Source organism: Loxodonta africana, chromosome 1 (assembly GCF_030014295.1).
Source record: "Loxodonta africana isolate mLoxAfr1 chromosome 1, mLoxAfr1.hap2, whole genome shotgun sequence".
Taxonomy (NCBI): domain Eukaryota; kingdom Metazoa; phylum Chordata; class Mammalia; order Proboscidea; family Elephantidae; genus Loxodonta; species Loxodonta africana.
The window spans coordinates 49,733,912-49,752,170 of NC_087342.1; positions in this window are offsets into that span (position 1 = coordinate 49,733,912).

The window sequence follows — 18,259 nt, forward strand, 5'->3', positions numbered from 1 at the left end:
ATCTTGGTTAGGTAAAGTAGAGGGTCTACAAAAACAAGGAACCCTGCAGGAGATGGGCTGAGAACTAGCTGCAACAAGGGACTCAAGCATACCAACGATCATGAAGATGGACCAGGACCAGGCAACATTTTGTTCTGTTATACAAAAGGTCACAATGAGTGGGAGTCGACAGACAACAACTAACCACACAGCAAAAGTCACAAAACACATTGAATCTAAATGAACTGGCAATTTTAACTCACTACTGAAAAAAAAGTTTTAACAGATTTTCAAGATTCCAACTTCAAGAAGGAAAAGCTTAGCAATAAAAAGCCAAGGCATTTATTCAACCACAAAGCTGCGTTACCTAGTTACATTGATGACGCTCACCAGGCTCCCATTTGGTTGAATGCAGGTTGAAGACTTTTCACCATAATTTACCAGACTCACATATGGGTCACTCACCTAAGTAAGTAGGCCGTGTAGAAGTAATGTTAGCAAACATTCCTATGGTGAGCACCTTCATTTGTTGTTTTGAAAAGGATTAGGACTAACAGAGCATGTTTGTGAACATTCCGATTTTACATGCATTTTTAATAAAATATATTTTATAAAAACCTTGCAAAGTGGTTTCTTCTTCTTAGTCATGCTCCTTCATCTCAAATCCCTGGAGGGACCTTTATTCTGAGAAAAGAGTAACTAGGCACCCGGGTACCATTTAGGGGCAATGGCTGCATGATCATCTGCTCATACGTCAGTTCAAGTAAAATTATTTTATGGCACTGTCAAAATCTGGTCAATAGCAAATAACTTCTTGTCATAGTCTATTGCAATAACAAGGAAGTATTTCTCACTAGCCATGCAAAGCATAGCTTATCCATCCTGAGTCTCTGTGTGGGTGCAGCTCAATCAAATGCCTACCCAGAGAGGAAGAGAAGAAGGTATTCCACAAGGAAATCTGGTTAGGGAAGGGCATTTGATATCTCTGTCAATGGAAAGATTCATGCTCTTAAGTAACAGAAAGACAGCTTTGAAGAATGAAGAAAAATACATATCTGAGTGAAGATTTTCTCAAATATTGTTAAGAACGTAGGGTGCAAGAATAATTCAACACAGGAGTCTTCCTTCCTTTTCTCTCTGAGTCTTCTGTCTGGAAAGACTGGAAGACTGAACCAAGAGTTTCTTAATAGTCCTCCAGTAGGGAAAAGGTTTGAAATATTTTGCAGAATATTTTCATATTTTGTTCTGCATTCAGACTGTTCCTACTCGGCTTATTTCTTCTGATGTGAATTTCAATAAAAATTGTAATACTTTTGTGTTCCTAGCTGCCAGAGATAGAGGAGCATGATGCAGATGGTCAGAAGCTCTAACTGTCATCCATCCTCATGCATTCTGTGCTGCTCGTCCTCTTTGCCTTGTGATGGGCTATGAAGAAAACTTCTCCCCCTGAGCCAGAGCGAGGACAGCGAGAAGTGGATGGGATCTTTGCATGCTTTTTGCCCCCAGATGTCAAAACCATTTTGTAGCATTAGCTGCTGAAAGTCAACAAAGCACTCTAAGGAGCTAATTCCCTGAAGCATGATCAGATCATAAAGTCTGAGAGTGAGAATGGCATTTGGGGCCATCTAATTCCACACTTTTCCTTAAAGTAAGACTCTACACTCCACCTGGTATGCTGGCAGAGCTCACAACCTCCAGGAATGGTACTGTGTCTTCTTTCTGGGGCAGACATTCTCATCGATGCTAATGCTCTATCAGTTGGAAGAATTTTCTTCTTTCCTGTGAGAATGGTTTTGGCCATAGTTACATCTTTCTTCTCTCCCCCTTCACAGCCCTTTAAGTAGCCCCCCCTACCCCCCCAAAAAAACCCAGTGCTGTCGAGTCGATTCGACTCATAGTAAGTAGCCCAGGGGTGGTTAAAACGAAGGGATATAGGGCTTGGAACCAGTGGAGCCTAAAATTTACTACTGGCCTGCAATGTAACTTATTGTCACACTAGTCTAAGTGACATTACTGGATCAAGACGATGACAGGAGGAGCCTGGTACAAGACAAGCTATGTACCACCCTTTGCTTCTTATATGCTAGCAGCTTAGAGTGGTGGGTTTAGTAAAGGAGGTTGGTTAATATTTAACATAGATTGAAAAATGGAATTATGGCACACAAAACGGAAAATGATTATCAGATCTTTGCAATTAGAAATAGAGAAACTTTATTAAAATGTTGCTGAAAGCTGACAACTTACCACTTTTTAGGAATGATAATTAGAAGTGTTATTATTCAAGCCAGCAATTGTATGTGCCTTCCACCGTTCTAAGTGCTTTTCATGTGTTAATTTACTTAATGCTGATAATAACTCCATGAAGTGAATACTATTATTATCTCCTTTTAAAGCATGGGTAAACTGAGGCACAGATAGGTTAAGCACACAGTTATTAAGCCACAGAGCTGGCACTGGGACTCAGGTGGGCTCCAGAGCCTCTTCTTTTATCATGATATTATAACAAGTTGTTGAGTTGAGTCTGAGTCACAGTGACCCCATGTGTGTCAGAGTAGAGCTGTGCTCCATACGGTTATCAATGGCTGATTTTTCAGAAGTAGATTGCTAGGCCTTTCTTCCAAGTGCCTCTGGGTAGATTCGAACTTCCAATCCTTTGGTTAGCAGCTGAGTACATTAACTATTTGTACCACCTAGGGACTTCCCCATGCTATTATTAAAAAAAAAAAAAAAGAGAGAGTCCCTATATTCTGCATGATAATATTTTTCAATCTCCTGCTGGATATTTCCTTGGGAAAATACTTCTGTGAGTTGCCAAGACAGACCACAACTGAACTTCGGGCAGAGCCCCACCTCTCACCAGGTCCTACTCTGGCATTTGCATCTCTGGATTAAAGGTGAGGCATTTGTCTACGGACATGCCTTTTGCTGGTGTGGCTCAGGATGCTCGTAATTTCTCCGGGTACAGGAACATCCTGGCTTTGGGGCCATTGTTTTAAAACCCAAATTAACAAAGCAATTCCATTGCTGTTGTTGTTGTTGTTGTTGTTATATCTTATAGTAGTTTCTTCATGAAGAAACGATTTGTGCCCAAATGATTATTTGTATTTCTCTGAGAAACTGTTTCACAATAGTCATCAATGCTATGACTGTTTTAGGGACTTTTCCTCTATAACTACTTTACAGCTTCCTTTTTGTAAGCTCATCGACTTTAATCACTATTTAAAAAAAAAAAAAACTTCCCCAGAAAAACAACCCATCTATACTTATTTGGATTTTTAAAAATTATTTTAAGTGTACTTTAAAGAATTATTGTGGTAATAATAATAATAATTTTTCAGGAGAAATGAGTGTAAATAGTTTTAAGCATTTGCTGTTTTCTTTCCTCCCTCTCTCTGCCAGAGCCCATGTTTGTTGAGCTCCACAGAATGCCAAGACAGCATTTGTAAAAGGGAATTTATTTAACTCCAGGTGAGCCGTACAAATGCAATAATGTGGCCCAACTCTTGTTTAATTTCAAAAGCTCTCTCTGAGACAACATTGCTCATAATGGACAGTTCAAGCCAAATTATCCATTATTGTTCCCAAAGTTTACAATTAAACTATCGATCAAAACTGGCAGAGATTCCTCCAGCAGCCTGAGCACAGAGGCTGTGGAAGTGCCTCCAGACCTGAGCTCTGAATATGTAGCCAGAAGAAAGAAAATGACACAGACAGACAGACAGACAGATGCAGCCTCCAGTCACCCTGGGCTCAAGCCTTCGGTAATTTTCCTTGAGCCAAGAAACAGGCTGTCACCACTCCTACGAAGAGAGCACGTGTGGTTTTAATAGCCAGAGGTCCCTGCAATTTGTGACCCCGATCCCCAGCTGTAAAAATTGGAGTTTAACAGGTTCGGCTCCATGGGGAGCCAACCTCAGCTTTTAGGCTCCTTCAGACACTGCAGAATGCATCTTTTCTGGGGAATTCCACAATAAAATGACTGTTATTTATCATTACAAACCTCTTTATCATTTAGTCAATAAAAGGCCTCTCTCTCTCTCACTTTTTTTCCTGTGGCGTGTTCAGAGTCAGAATCGGTATTAGTCTCTGCTGGCCTGGAGGCAGGAGATGTCAAAAGCTAAATCATGGTCTGCCCTGGCTTCCTGGCTAAATTGTGTATGAAGGCCTCGGGCAAAAAGGTGCACATGCTCATTATTTGAAACAGAGATTTTTTTCCTCTTTTAGTTTTTCTTTCTTTTTCCCCCTTTTTCCTTTTACATATTACAACATGATGACATGACACACGGCTACAAGAGCTTTGCATGTCCCCTTCATATATTTTCTGATCAAGAAATGTTTAAAAAAGTGGATGTCCTTTAAAAAAAAGAGCAGTGGATTTCACCTCTTGAACTTTTTTGATCACAGTGAAAAAACGGGTGTTGTTTATGACTGGGTGTCAGTAATAGATGCCTTCAAAAAGTAGGGCAGAGCTCAAGAAAGGCAGGGCTTTAGCTAAGCATTGAAAGTGTTATTTTGCCTGCACAGAGAAACAGAAGCCAGCTTCCTACTGAGAACTTGTAAGAGGGTTGCTTTCCTTTGCATCAGCAAACAATGCTTTGCCTCCAGGTTTGCCTCACTACACACAGCCCAACAGCAACGGCCATGTGGAAGGGAGGGCCAGTTACGCAAATGGTCAGCGGCAATGTTGAAGTGAAAGTGTTCTTGGGCGTAGTTCATGCAAAGCCAACTAATCTGAGTGTGGTCTGAAGTGTTAGCACTATGTTATAGAGAACAGTAAAATGTAATCTTAGACCCCCTTTTTATTAAGTTGCTGTGGCTCTGCGCTCTCTCCTGATTGTGCATGTTTTTGTTGTTAGTTGCCATCAAGTCAGCTCAGACTCATGACGACCTTATGTACAACAGAACTAAACATTGTCTGGTCCTACATCATCCTCACAATCACCGGCATTTTCAAGTCCTATGTTGCAGCTGCTGTGCCGATCCAGCTCATTGGAGGTTTCCCTCACCCACATTGGCCCTCTACTTCACCAACCATGATGTCCTCCTTTAGCAATTGATCCCTCCTGATGATGTGTTCAAAGCAAGTAAGTCTGCCAATGTTCTGTTGTGATCCATAAAGTTTTTGTTGGCTAATTTTCAGAAGTAGATCACCGGGTCTTTCTTCCTAGTCTGTCTTAGTCTGAAAGCTCTGCTGAAACCTGTCCACCTGAGTGATCCTGTTGATATTCGAAATACCAGTGGCATAACTTCTGGCATCATAGCAACATGCAAGCCACCACAGTACAATAAACTGATGTATGCCAAATGCGTAAGGCTTTGTTCATTCACTCATTTTCTTATTTATTCAGTACGTATTTTGAGCTCATTCTATGTGCCAGAGACTATGCCAATGATAGGGAGAGAGCTGTGGCAAGTAAGTGATGGCCAAGGGTGGTGAGATGCTCTGAAAAATGTTGAATGATGGTAATTAGATGGATCCATGTCCCATTATTTCATTTACAATAGATCAATATGCAAAATAAGAAATAGAATTTCACTCTATCTTTGTTGCAAAAATTTGACATTTTTCTTCTGTGTATGTAATTCATGGAGGAAGTAGCATTTGGGAGCATAGAATCCTGAATTTTTAAAATACATAGAATCAAATACTTTAAAAATACTTGAGATAGAATCTTGTTTGATCCTCCTACTTTATAAGACAAGAAGTTAAGACTTAAAGAGATAAAACAAATAAAAAACAAAAATAAAATGGTACAATCATTTAACCAGCAACTAAAATGGAGGAACTGGAACTTGGACGCCTGGGTCTAAAGTTCAATTCCTTTCCTATATGTTATCTTAAGTGCTAGCCTGTTGGTGTAGCATTTATTGAATTCAAAGTTTACTTGGCAATAAGACAGAAGAAGGAGTTATCTTAGTGCTATGAAATACTTGTATTTATTGTTATCATTTGCTCATCTGTGTCCTTACAGATCAACAATAATGTACATGGGGCTAGGATGGGTCAGTCAGGGAGTTCAATTTAGCTACAGAACTTATGAAATTTATCTGTCTATATATGTATTTTTTTCCTTTGCTATTGGGTGGGCACTTAAAAATATTAATGCACATAGGTTAAAGGCATTTGTTTTAATTCTCACCCCTGGCCTTGTTTGACTGGCTTTCAAGCCTCTCTTCGACATAACCTCCAGGGTGGAGCAATGGTATAGAATTGCATTCCGTAAGGCAGAAGAGCCATTCCCAAAAGAACTTAGTTTTAAATAGGCCCCTGCTAATCTTCCAGGCTAATACAGACAAGTCTTGGGGAAAACAGTTCCAGCTCAGTGTGTGTCAAACAGAACTTTCATTTTGATGGAACATTGTCTGAAGTCAAACACTTTCTCCACTTCTCACCCAGACCGCAAAACTGCCCAAAGGAAATTAGACAGGGAAAAAAAAAAAAAAATTTTTTTTTTTTTTTATAATCTTCTATTTATTTATTTATTTTCAGGATGGCCTGACCTGTTTTTAACATTTACAAAAAAAAAAAAAAAAAAGGTTGCTTCTATCCTGAAAACAAATTTTCATCTCAGAGTGAAATATCATGGCAGTTTATGAATCACTTAAAAATGAGAGAGTTTATTCCAAAACCAAAAACCTGTTGCCATTGAATTGATTCTGACTCGTAGTGACCCTATCGGACAGAGTAAAACTGCCCCATAGGGTTTCCAAGGCTGTAAATCTTTAGGGAAGCAGGCTGCCACATCTTTCTCCCATGCATTAGCTGCTGGATTTGAACTGCTGACCTTTTTGTTAGCAGCCTGAGCTCTTAACCACTGTGCCACAAGGGCCCTGACAGTTTATTAGATAAAAAAAAACCCTTATTATAGGGATGCAAATGGAGGGTTTAGTAGCACATGACTGCAGCTAGACACCACCGAAATGAAAAAGGCAACATCAGATTTGAATATTCTTTGCCCATGAGCATATTTAAGTCAAATCGTACCTTTAAAAAGTACAGGAAAAAAGAAATGCATATACCTTCCCCTCACCTTTTTTCTTCTTTGCTACTTAAAAAAAAAAAAAAACTCAAGCCTGCCAGCTCTAGCTTGCAAACTACAACAACCTCCCTGCTCTAAGTAGTTTTAAAATGATTCAAATAATTATTTCCCCATCTTATAATTATGCCTCTTTTATCATTTAATTTCCAGTTTGTGTCTCCGACCTATACCTGTTACACAATCATGGGGTCGTAGCTCATCCATATAACCAATAAGTAGAATTTTAAGAGTGTTAATGAGTTTAATTTAGGAGTCTCTCACTTGACACATTATGTGTTTATTTCTTCAAACTCTGGCTTCGTTGATCTCATGGGATTGGTGCTTACACGTGTGTGGTCCTATTTCCTAATGGAGTGGGCGAATACTGACCTCAGGCATCAGACAGGTCAGGAGGGGCGTTTAGATACTTTCCTTAAAGCCGATGGGGGTATTTATGGTGGACCATAGTGAGAGCAATACTTGAGGCTTTATGTAGTGGGAGGGACTGCCTTTCTCTGCCATGTGTGAGTGCTGGTCTATTCTTCAGTGTGACCTGGGTGTACAGCTCAGTCCCACTGCCATGTATTGTGTCTTGATTCCCTTCCGAAAATGTGAGCTGTTTGAGACAAGGTGCTCAATAAGTACTTTAGGATTAAGTCAAATTTTGCCTATTGATGTGCAAGCGTAGGCTAATCAGATTGACAACACACCAGTGAAGCCATCTGGTCCTGAGTTTGTCTTTGTTGAGAGGGTTTTGATTACTGATTCATTCTTTTTATTTGGTATGTCTGTTGAGATTTTCTATTTCTTCTTGAGTCAGTTTAGGTAATTTGTGTGTTTCTAAGAATATATCCATTTCATGTATATTATCTATTTTTTTTGGTGGACAATTGTTAACAGTATTCTCTTATAATCCTTTTTTATTTCTATAAGGTTCATAATAATATGTCGTCTTTGATTACCAAATTTAGTAACTGGCATCTTCTTTTTCTTCTTCAATCTAGCTAAAGGTTCGTCAATTTTATTGATCTTTCCAAAGAACCAACTTTTGGTTTTGTTGATTTTCTCTCTTGTCTTTCCATCTTCTATTTTATATACCTTTGCTCTAATCTTTATATTGTCTGACTTTGGGTTTAGTTTGTCCTTTTTCTAGTTTCTCAAGATGTAAAGTTATTGATTCATTTCTTTTTGTGCATACTTATTTTTTTCTTTTTTGGTTACCATCAAAACTACATTTAACCTCCTAAATTTATACGAATATGTTGTTACTGTTAGGTGCCACCGAGTTGGTTCCAACTCCTAGGAACCCTATGTACAACAGAAGGAAACACTGCCTGGTCCTGCACCATCCTCACAATTGGGGATGCTTGAGTCCATTGTTGCAGCCACTGTGTCAATCCATCTTGCTGAGGGTCTTCCTCTTTTTCACTAGCCCTCTACTTTACCAAGCATGATGCCCTTCTCCAGGGACTGATCCCTCCTGATAACATGTCCAAAGTATGTGAGATGTCATCTCACCATCCTTGCTTCTAAGGAACATTCTGGTTGTACTTATTCCAAAACAGATTTGTTCTTCTGGCAGTCCATGGTATACTTAATATTATTTGCGAACACCACAATTTGAAGGCATCGATTCTTCTTTGGTTTTCCTTATTCATTATCCAGGTTTTGCATGCCTATGAGGCTACTGAAAACACTATGGCTTTGGTTAGGCACACCTTAGTCTTCAAGGTGACATCTTTGCTTTTCAACACTTTAAAGAGGTCTTTTGCAGCAGATTTGCCCAACGCAATGCGTCTTTTGATTTCTTGACTGCTCTTTCCATGGGTGTTGATTATGAATCCAGTAAAATGAAATCTTTGGCAACATCAACCTTTTCTCCATTTATCATGATGTTGCTTATTGGTCCAGTTGTGAGGATTTTTGTTTTCTTTATGTTGAGGTGTAATCTATACTGAAGGCTGTGGTCTTTGATCTTTATCAGTAAGTGGTTCAAGTCCTCTTCACTTTCAGCAAGCAAGGTTGTATCATCTGCATATCACAGGTTATTAATGAGTCTTCCTCCAATCCTGATGCCCCATTCTTCTTCATATAGTTCAGCTTCTCGGATTATTTGCTCAGCATAAAGATTGACTAGGCATGGTGAAAGAATGCAACCCTCACACACACCTTCCCTGACTTTAAACCATGCAGTATCCCCTTGTTCTGTTCAAACAACTGCCTCTTGATCTTACGCACAGATTTCTCATGAGCACAACTGACCCTGTGTCTGTCAGTTTGTCGTACTGTGGGAGCTTGCATGTTGCTGTGATACTGGAAGCTATGCCACTGGTATTCAGATACCAGCAGGGTCACCCATGATGAACAGGTTTCAGCTGAGCTTCCAGACTGAGACAGACTAGGAAGAAGGACCCAGCAGTCTACTTCTGAGAAGGATCAGAGAAAAACTTATGAATGGCAGCGGAACATTGTCTGATACAGTGCTGGAAGATGAGTCTCTTAGGTTGGAAGGCACTCAAAATACGACTGGGGAAGAGGTGCCTCCTCAAAGTAGAGTTGACCTTAATGATGTGGGTGGAGTCAAGCTTTTAGGACCTTCATTTGCTGATGTGGCATGACTCAAAATGAGAAGAAGTATCTGCAAACATCCGTTAATAATCAAAACGTGGAATGTAAGGAAATTGGAAATCATCAAAAATGAAATAGGACACATAAACATTGACCTCCTAAGCATTACCCAGCACAAACCCAGTGCCGTTGAGTCGATTCCGACTCAGTGACCCCATAGGACAGAGCAGAACTGCCCCATGGAGTTTCCAAAGAGCGCCTGGTGGATTCGAACTGCCAACCCTTTGGTTAGCAACCATAGCGCTTAACCACTACGCCACTGGGGTTTCCATCCTAGGCATTAGTGAGCTGAAATGGACTGGTATTGGTCATTTTTAATCAAACAATCGTATAGTCTACTATACTGGGAATGACAAATTGAAGAGAAATGCTGTTGCATTCGTTGTTAAAAAAAAAAAAAAATTTCAAGATCCATCCTCAAGTACAACACTGTCAGTGATAGGATAATATCCATATGCCTACGAGGAAGACCAGTTAATACGACTATTACTCAAATTTATGAATACAGTTTGAATTAATATCCACTTAACTTTAAGTCAGAATACCCTTGGCAGCAATGGATTTGGTTTTGGTTTAACTTTAATAACATATGAAAACCCTGCTCCAATACAACCACATCCTTCTTCCTTTATTTTGTTGTCACAAAGTACATATTTATTTATTTTATGCCTAGCAATATATAATTATTTTTATGCATTTGCCTTTTAAATCATGTATGACATAAAAAGTGAAGTTAAAAACAAAAACTGCAGTAATACTGGCTTTTATATTTGCTCAGGTAGATCTTACCAGAGGTCTTTATTTCTTCATATGATTTGAGGTATTGCCTAGTGCTCCTTCATTTCAACCTGAAGGACTCTTTTAGCATTTCTTATAGAGCAGATCTGATGGAAACAAACGTCTTCAGCTTTGGTTGATCTATGTCTTAATTTCACCTTTATTTATTTATTTATTTAATAATTTTTATTGTGCTTTAAGTGAAGTCAGTCTCTCACCCAAAAACCCATATACACCTTGCTACACACTCCCAATTACTCTCCCGCTAATGAGACAGCCCGCTGTCTCCCCCCACTCTCTTTTTGTGTCCATTTCACCAGCTTCTAACCCCCTCCACCCTCTCATCTCCCCTCCATGCAGGAGATGCCAACATAGTCTCAAGTGTCCACCTGATCCAAGAAGCTCACTCCTCACCAGCATCCCTCTCTAACCCATTGTCCAGTCCAATCCTTGTCTGAGGAGTTGGCATCGGGAATAGTTCCTATCCTAGGCCAACAGAAGGTCTGGGGGCCATGACCAATGGGGTCCTTCTAGTCTCAGTCAGACCATTAAGTCTGGTCTTAGGAGAATTTGGGGTCTGCATCCCACTGCTCTCCTGCTCCCTCAGGGGTTCTCTGTTGTGTTCCCTCTCAGGGTAGTCATCAGTTGTAGCCAGGCACCATCTAGTTCTTCTGGTCTCAGGACGATGTAGTTGCTGGTTCATGTGGCCCTTTCTGTCTCTTCGGCTCATAATTGCCTTGTGTCCTTGGTGTTCTTCACTCTCCTTTGATCCAGGTGGGTTGAGACCAATTGATGCATCTTAGATGGCTGCTTGCTAGCGTTTAAGACCCCAGATGTCACCTTTATTTTTGAAGGACAGTTTGGCAGATATCGAATTCTTGATTCACAGTTTTTTGTTTGTTTTTTTTTTCCCCCAGTACTCTTAATATGTCACCCACTGCCTTTTGGCCTTCAGGGTTTCTGATGAGAAATTGGCTGTTAATTTTACTGAAGGTCACTTGTATGTGAAAGTTGCTTCTCACTTATATCTTTCAACAGTTTCCTCCAGTAGTTTAAGGATGTTGTGTCTCTCTGTGGATCTCTTTTAGTTAGTTATACTTGAAAATTTTTGAGCATTTTCAATATGTAGATTCATAACTTTTATTAAATTTGAGAAGTTTTCAGCCATTATTTCTTCCAATATTCTTTTTGTCCCTTTCTCCCTGTCAAGGACTCCCATAATGCATAGTTGTTACCCTTGATGGTATCATATGTCTTTTAGCCTATTCACTTTTCTTCATTCCTTTCTCTTTCTGCTCCTCAGACGGGATAATTCCAATTGTCCTATTTTTAAGATTGCTGATTCTTTTGTTTAAATCTGCTGCTGAATCACTCTAGAGATTTTTTTTTTTTTTTTTAATTTCAGTTATTGTACTTTCACACACCAGAACTTCTGTTTGGTTTCTTTTAATAATTTCCATCTCTTCATTGATAATATTATTTTTTTATTCATTATTTTCCTGGTTTCCTTTGCTCCTTTCCCAGAAAAAAAGAAACAAACACAATGATATTGTTACATATATTTCTTTTTTTGACCAAATTTATAAAATAAATGCTTAATAATTTTTTGATTAGAGAAGTAAATTGCATAAAATTTGGAAGATTTAGAAAAGTATAAAGAACAAATTGAAAATACAAAATAATTCAATTTCTTTGAAATAACACTTTTATTTATGTACTTGCAGATAAATACAATAAACTTTTCACTTATTATAAATAATTGTTGAGTTGGTTGAGTTTCATCTGTTTGCATATCACTTTTAATGATTTTATAGTATTCTAACATTTGTGTGGTCTTCAATTTCTTGAACCAATTTATTATTGGTGACCATTTAAATTTTTAAATTCCTTTTATAATAATTATATGGTGAATATCCTAGTATATAAATATCATTGTCCTCTCTCATTCTTAGGATAAATTCCTGCAAATATGGAGAGGTTGTTTATAATGTATGTATATATAGGGTTGTTATGAGTTGGAATCAATTAATGGCAATAGGTTCAGTGTTTTTGAATTTTTTAATATATATTAACTATATAGTTATAATGGATTTCAGATCTAGATTTTATAATATGGAATCCCTTGGTGGTGCAAATGGATACTGTGCCCAGCTGCTAACTAAAAGGTTGGAGGTTTGAGTCCAACCCAAGGTGCCCCAGGAGAAAGACCTAGTGATCTATTCTGAAAAATCAGTCATTGAAAACCTTACAGAGCACATTTCTACTCTGACACATATGGAGTGGCCATGAGTTCAAGTTGACTAGATGGCAACTGGGTTCTGGTTTATAGGCTAGTGGTTAAGATTTTGGGTTTTGAAGTCAGACAGACTGGGTTCAAATATCTGGTGTACCAATAAAAATATAAGATTATAGGAAAGCTAGTCAACCATAATCTTATAGAGTTTGAATTTCCTCATCTATAAAATGCAGACGCTTATACTCACATCAGAGGATTATCGAGAGAATAAGATATACGAGTCATTTTAGTGAACAGGCAAAATTAAAAATATGGAATCTGTGAATAATGAGGAGCAACTGTATTTATATATGTTTTGCATGACTACTATCAGATACAGTTTAAAATTTATTACAATTATCATCTTAATGAATGCTCACAGTGTACCTACAAAGTAGTAAATGTCATTACTTGGTCAACTAACAATATTTATTTAAAAACATTGGAAATCTAAATTTCGTAATGGATATATCATCCCAAGTGTATCACTTCATAAATCAGGACTTTATTAAAGCTTTCTTTTCCTCTTGACAAATGACACCGTTTTCTTGCTTGACTCCATATTTGTAACCATCTGGTTGTATGGCTCTTAGATAGCATTGCCAGATTTAGCAAATAAAAATAAAGGATGACAAGTTAAATTTGAATTTCAGACAAACAACAAATAATTTTTAAGTGCAAATATGTTCCATGATATGTTTGTTTGTTTATCTGAAAGTCAAATTTAACTGGACATCCTGTATTTATCTGATAGCTCTCAGCATTTCCAACCATCACCACTGCAGAAAGATTCCAGCTGGAATTCCTTAATGTAGCCCCACAAGTGTGCACAGTTCAGGGGAGCCATAGTGATGGCAGTTATGGAGCCTTGCAATAGGTGGCAGGACACCGAGATTCTGCCTCTATTCCATTTCATGAGTCTTATGCAATTCTCATTTTCTCGTTGAGCCTCAATTTCCTTTTTTTTTTTTTTTAATGAGGGGAGTGGACCATTGTTGTTGTTAATTGTCAGTGAGTCAACTCCAACTCATGGCGACCTTATACATAACAGACTGAAATATTGCTTGGTACTGTGCTACCTTCATGATGGTTAGTATGTTTGAGTCCATAATTTTGGCAATTGTGTCAATCCACCTCATTGAAAATTTCCTTCATTTTTGCTGACCTTCACCTTTACCAAACATGATGTTCTTTCCTAGTGGCTGGTCTTTCCTGATGACTTGTCCAAAGTAAGTGAGTCGAAGTGTCTCCATCCTTGCTTTTGGTTCTATTTCTTTAAGACTGAATTTGGTGTACTTGATGGCAGCTATTCACCCTTTCTGCTCTAGAACTCCCCTCTCCCTTCATTTCATCATCCTATCAGTGAGCCTTTTTTGATGATCTATCTGAACTTATCTTTAAATAGCAAACAGTTGAAATACAACAATTGATTAAAATATCTGTCTCTATCACTACCTCCATCCTATCTATCCATCCATCTGTAAACATACAAAACCATCAATACAATGAAGTGAAAAAACAAAACACACCAAGACACCCTTCTTTGGGAAATGATGCCCTTGCTGGGAGGACTAGAATAATAAGATGTCAGGGAATTTTAAAGGGGTTGTGGTCAGATATTATTCACCTCTTGTTTTTGGCATGACTAAACAAATAAGATATGCAGAAGTGCAACAGGTACTTAATTTCTCAATATAGATATTAATACCATAGCTACATCTTTTGCTAACAGCCAAGAGTTTCCTAGGCCCACCCTAAAACTGTAGCTCACATTACTTCTCAATACATGCTTACACAACATATTCCTTACATGCAGGTTGAACTGCCTAAGAGTGCAATAACCATAGTGTTGCCATGATGCCTGTACATAACTTACACATGTGCCTTACTATCTGAGCTCATGAAAAGATTTAAGGAAGAATTCTGCTGCTGTGCTGTGTTTGTCAGTTACTCCTTTGGCCTTCTTGGCACTAGAAAACTTTGCCTCCACATTGAAGACTTTTTTTTTTCCTTTTATCCAGGAAAAAATTTTAATGTCATAAACAAAAAGACCTCTTTAAAGTGTTGAAAAGCAAAGATGTCACCTTGAAGACCAAGGTGCTCCTGACCCAAGCCATGGTGTTTTTAATCATCTCATATGCTGGACAACAAATAAAGAAGATTAAAGAAGAATTGATGCCTTTGAATTGTGGTGTTGGTGAAGAGTATTGAATATACCATGGACTGCCAAAAGAAAGAACAAATCTGTCTTGGAAGAAGTACAGCCAGAATGCTCGTTAGAAGCAAGACTACATCTCACATACTTTGGACACGTTATCAGAAGGGACCAGTCCCTGGAGAAGGGCATGATGGTTGTTAAAGTTGAGGATCCGTGAAAAAGAGAAAGACCTTCAACAGGATGGATTGATACAGTGGCTGCAACATTGGGCTCAAACATGACAATGATTGTGAGGATGACGCAGGACCAGGCAGTATTACGTTCTATTGTACATAGTGTTGCTATGAGTCGGAGCCTACTCAAAGGCACCTACCAACAACAACGAGCAATCAAAAGAAGACAGCATTCAAACAGATGGCTTGGTGTAATTGAAGCTGAAAGACTGAATTTTAATGATTGAACTTTCTAACTTCTTAGTCAACTGATTTGCTAATCAAAAAAGTAGCCTCATACCCTGAAAGAAAGACCAATGCCAAAATGCTACATGTGACTCTGAGTTGGCTCTCAGGCCATAATTTTTGGCTTTGTTTTTTTTTTTTTTTCTTAGCAGAACAATTAGCAAAATTATATGATAGCATTGTGACAATGCTAATTTCTAAATTTTGTTATTTGTCCTATAATTATGCAGGAACCATGATATAATCTGGAAATGAACACTGCCAAAAGCAACAGTGTACATAATTATATGTAGTTCATTATATATATATATATATATATATATATATATATATATATATATATATATATATATATATGATGACCCAGAATTGACTTGATGGCAATGGTTTTTAAATATATGTAAATATTATACATATATATGGACATCTCTATAGAAAAACATTGAAAAAATATGAGGCTTTTAACAGATTTTTCTAAATAGCCCCTTTACATCTAAACACTTCAATGTGTATTTCCTAAATATATATACATTCTACATACAGTTCTGTATTCTTTCTCTTTTATTCACTAAACATTATATTTGAAAACATGATTTAGTGGAGCGTGGGATATTTTCACATAAGGATGTACTGTATAAAAATTGTCCTAGTTTCATAAGTTAATGCTATATCTTATTATTTAATGCAAATAATAAATAACGCTTATTGGTTATTTGTTATTTTGTGAATTGCCTTTTTATATATCTTGTTCATTTTCCTTTGGAAATGTTAGTGATTTTCTTATTAATTTCTATAAATTATTTTTAAATTAAGGATATCAACCCTTTGCCAAGTTTACTTTAAGTTGTTTAATTTGCACTCTTGTGAAATTCTGCCTGCTTTTAGTTCTGTTGTACACGTGCCAGCTAGGCCATTTGATTTGCTGAATGAGGAATCACAAGCTCTCTGTCTTGCATTTGATGCTGAAAAGCTATATGACTAAATAGTCACTCTTTACTTTGACATTGTCAAGTCGTCTGATCCTGAGTCCACATATCTCTTTTTCAGCTATCTGAAAGCCAATGGGGAAAGAAATTGGTTATTTTCATCTTAAAGGCTTACTTCCTAGGCCAAAAGAACAAAAAGTAATAATGAAAATAAATAAATAAAAATCAAGCAAACCAACAATAAACCCCACCATCACTATGGATAAGTTTGGGGTTTTCTGAGCTTTCTTGACCTTTGTGTGTGTGTGTGTGTGTGTGTCTGTCTTTTTTTTTTTTCCTGAATCTTTTAGCCCAGGTTGGGTTTTATATATTGGTGAGTAGCTTTTTACAAGGTATTAGTAGCCTATAGGGAGGAGTATAACCCCCACAAAGTCCAGAACCTCTCTTATTTGTTTGATCCCAGTACCTAGCGCGTAGCACATCCTGGCACTCAGTGTTCAATGAATGAATGAATGAATGTCATGCTGGACTGGGGACAATTAAGGAAAGGAATCTGAGAGAGAGAGAAATTTGAAACAAAGAAAGAGGGACTGAGGAGAGAGGCAGGAAGGTGACAAAGGAGAATCTTGACAATTTTGCCTAAGGCCAACCCTGCTCTCAAGTTTTAACAAGGTTTTCTTTTACTGCCCAAATTCCTAGGATTCTGTTTCCTAATATTTTTGTTTTGTGCAAATAGTTTCCACTTGGGAGAGGAAGGAAATCCACTTGAATAACAATGAAGAGACTTTAATAGAAGATCGTTTGGCTTAGGCTTTATCCTGTAATTTATTTACTATCCCTTGGGATTATCCTTATAAATTATTCCATATCTCTGCTGTCCTTTTTACAATGTAACTTTTTTCAAAAATACACAGCTTTATAAACTTCACAGATTTCCATCTCAATTTATTTTTATAAAGCCACAGTTTATGCACAGATTATATCAACAACCCAAGGATGGCTATCTGCTCTCTATCCTGTGGAAAGGGCCATGGCTAAGTCCTGTAGAATTGACCCTTGACTGGGGTCACTAGACATGGTTGAGGAAAGGAAACAAACCATTGGCTTAAGAATGAAGCAGTTCAGAATCCTTCCTAAGAGGAAAAAAAAAAAAATTTTTTTTTTTTTTAAGAGGAAAACTTCTCCTTTATCTAGGAAAAGCACCTTAATAAGAGTGACAGTCATGAAAGAGGCAGCCTCCCCACTTCCACAAGTCCATTCAAGCATCTTCTAGATGAGAGACACTAAACTGCTTTGTGTAATAAAGTGAAAGATCTTTTGGATTGAGAATGGGCAATTTAAAGAGAATCGCATTCACAGGACTAGTGGAGCAGGTGAGAACCTGACTAAAGCCTAAGATTTAGTAGTCAGAGGAAACAGGAAACTTTAGATAGAAGTGACTGGAGAACATCATAAAAACCAGTTGCTGTTGAGTAGACTCTAACTCATGGTGACCCCAGTGTCAGAGTAGAACTGTGCTCCATAGGGTTTTCAATGGCTTATTTTTTGAAAGTAGATAACCAAGCCTTTCTTCTGAGGTGCCTTTGTGTGGACTTAAACCTCCAACCTTTTGCTTAGCAGCTGAGTACATTAGCATTTGCACCACCTAGGGACTCTGAGAACATCAGAGCTAACATTTAGTAAGTATTACTGTGTTCTAGTCTTTCTTCCAAACACTCTGAATGCACTGATAATTACCCAGTAATCCTGGAAAGTATGTAATATCTTCCTTATTTTACAGATAAGGAAACTGAGATGTGCGTAGCTTAAGCATCGTGTCCTGGATTACATAGCTATAAATGGTATATTATGAATTCAAACACAGGTGTCTGACTCTGGACACTTGCTTTTAAACATTGTGCTATATTATACTGCTTCTGAGCCGTTCACTGTTGTGCTATGATGAATCGTTTTTGTGTGGCCTTTCTTGCCACGGTCTTGTAACTCCCACACAAGTGATTGGGCAGGACTGTGTAAATGAGGTAATTGTGGCCATTGTG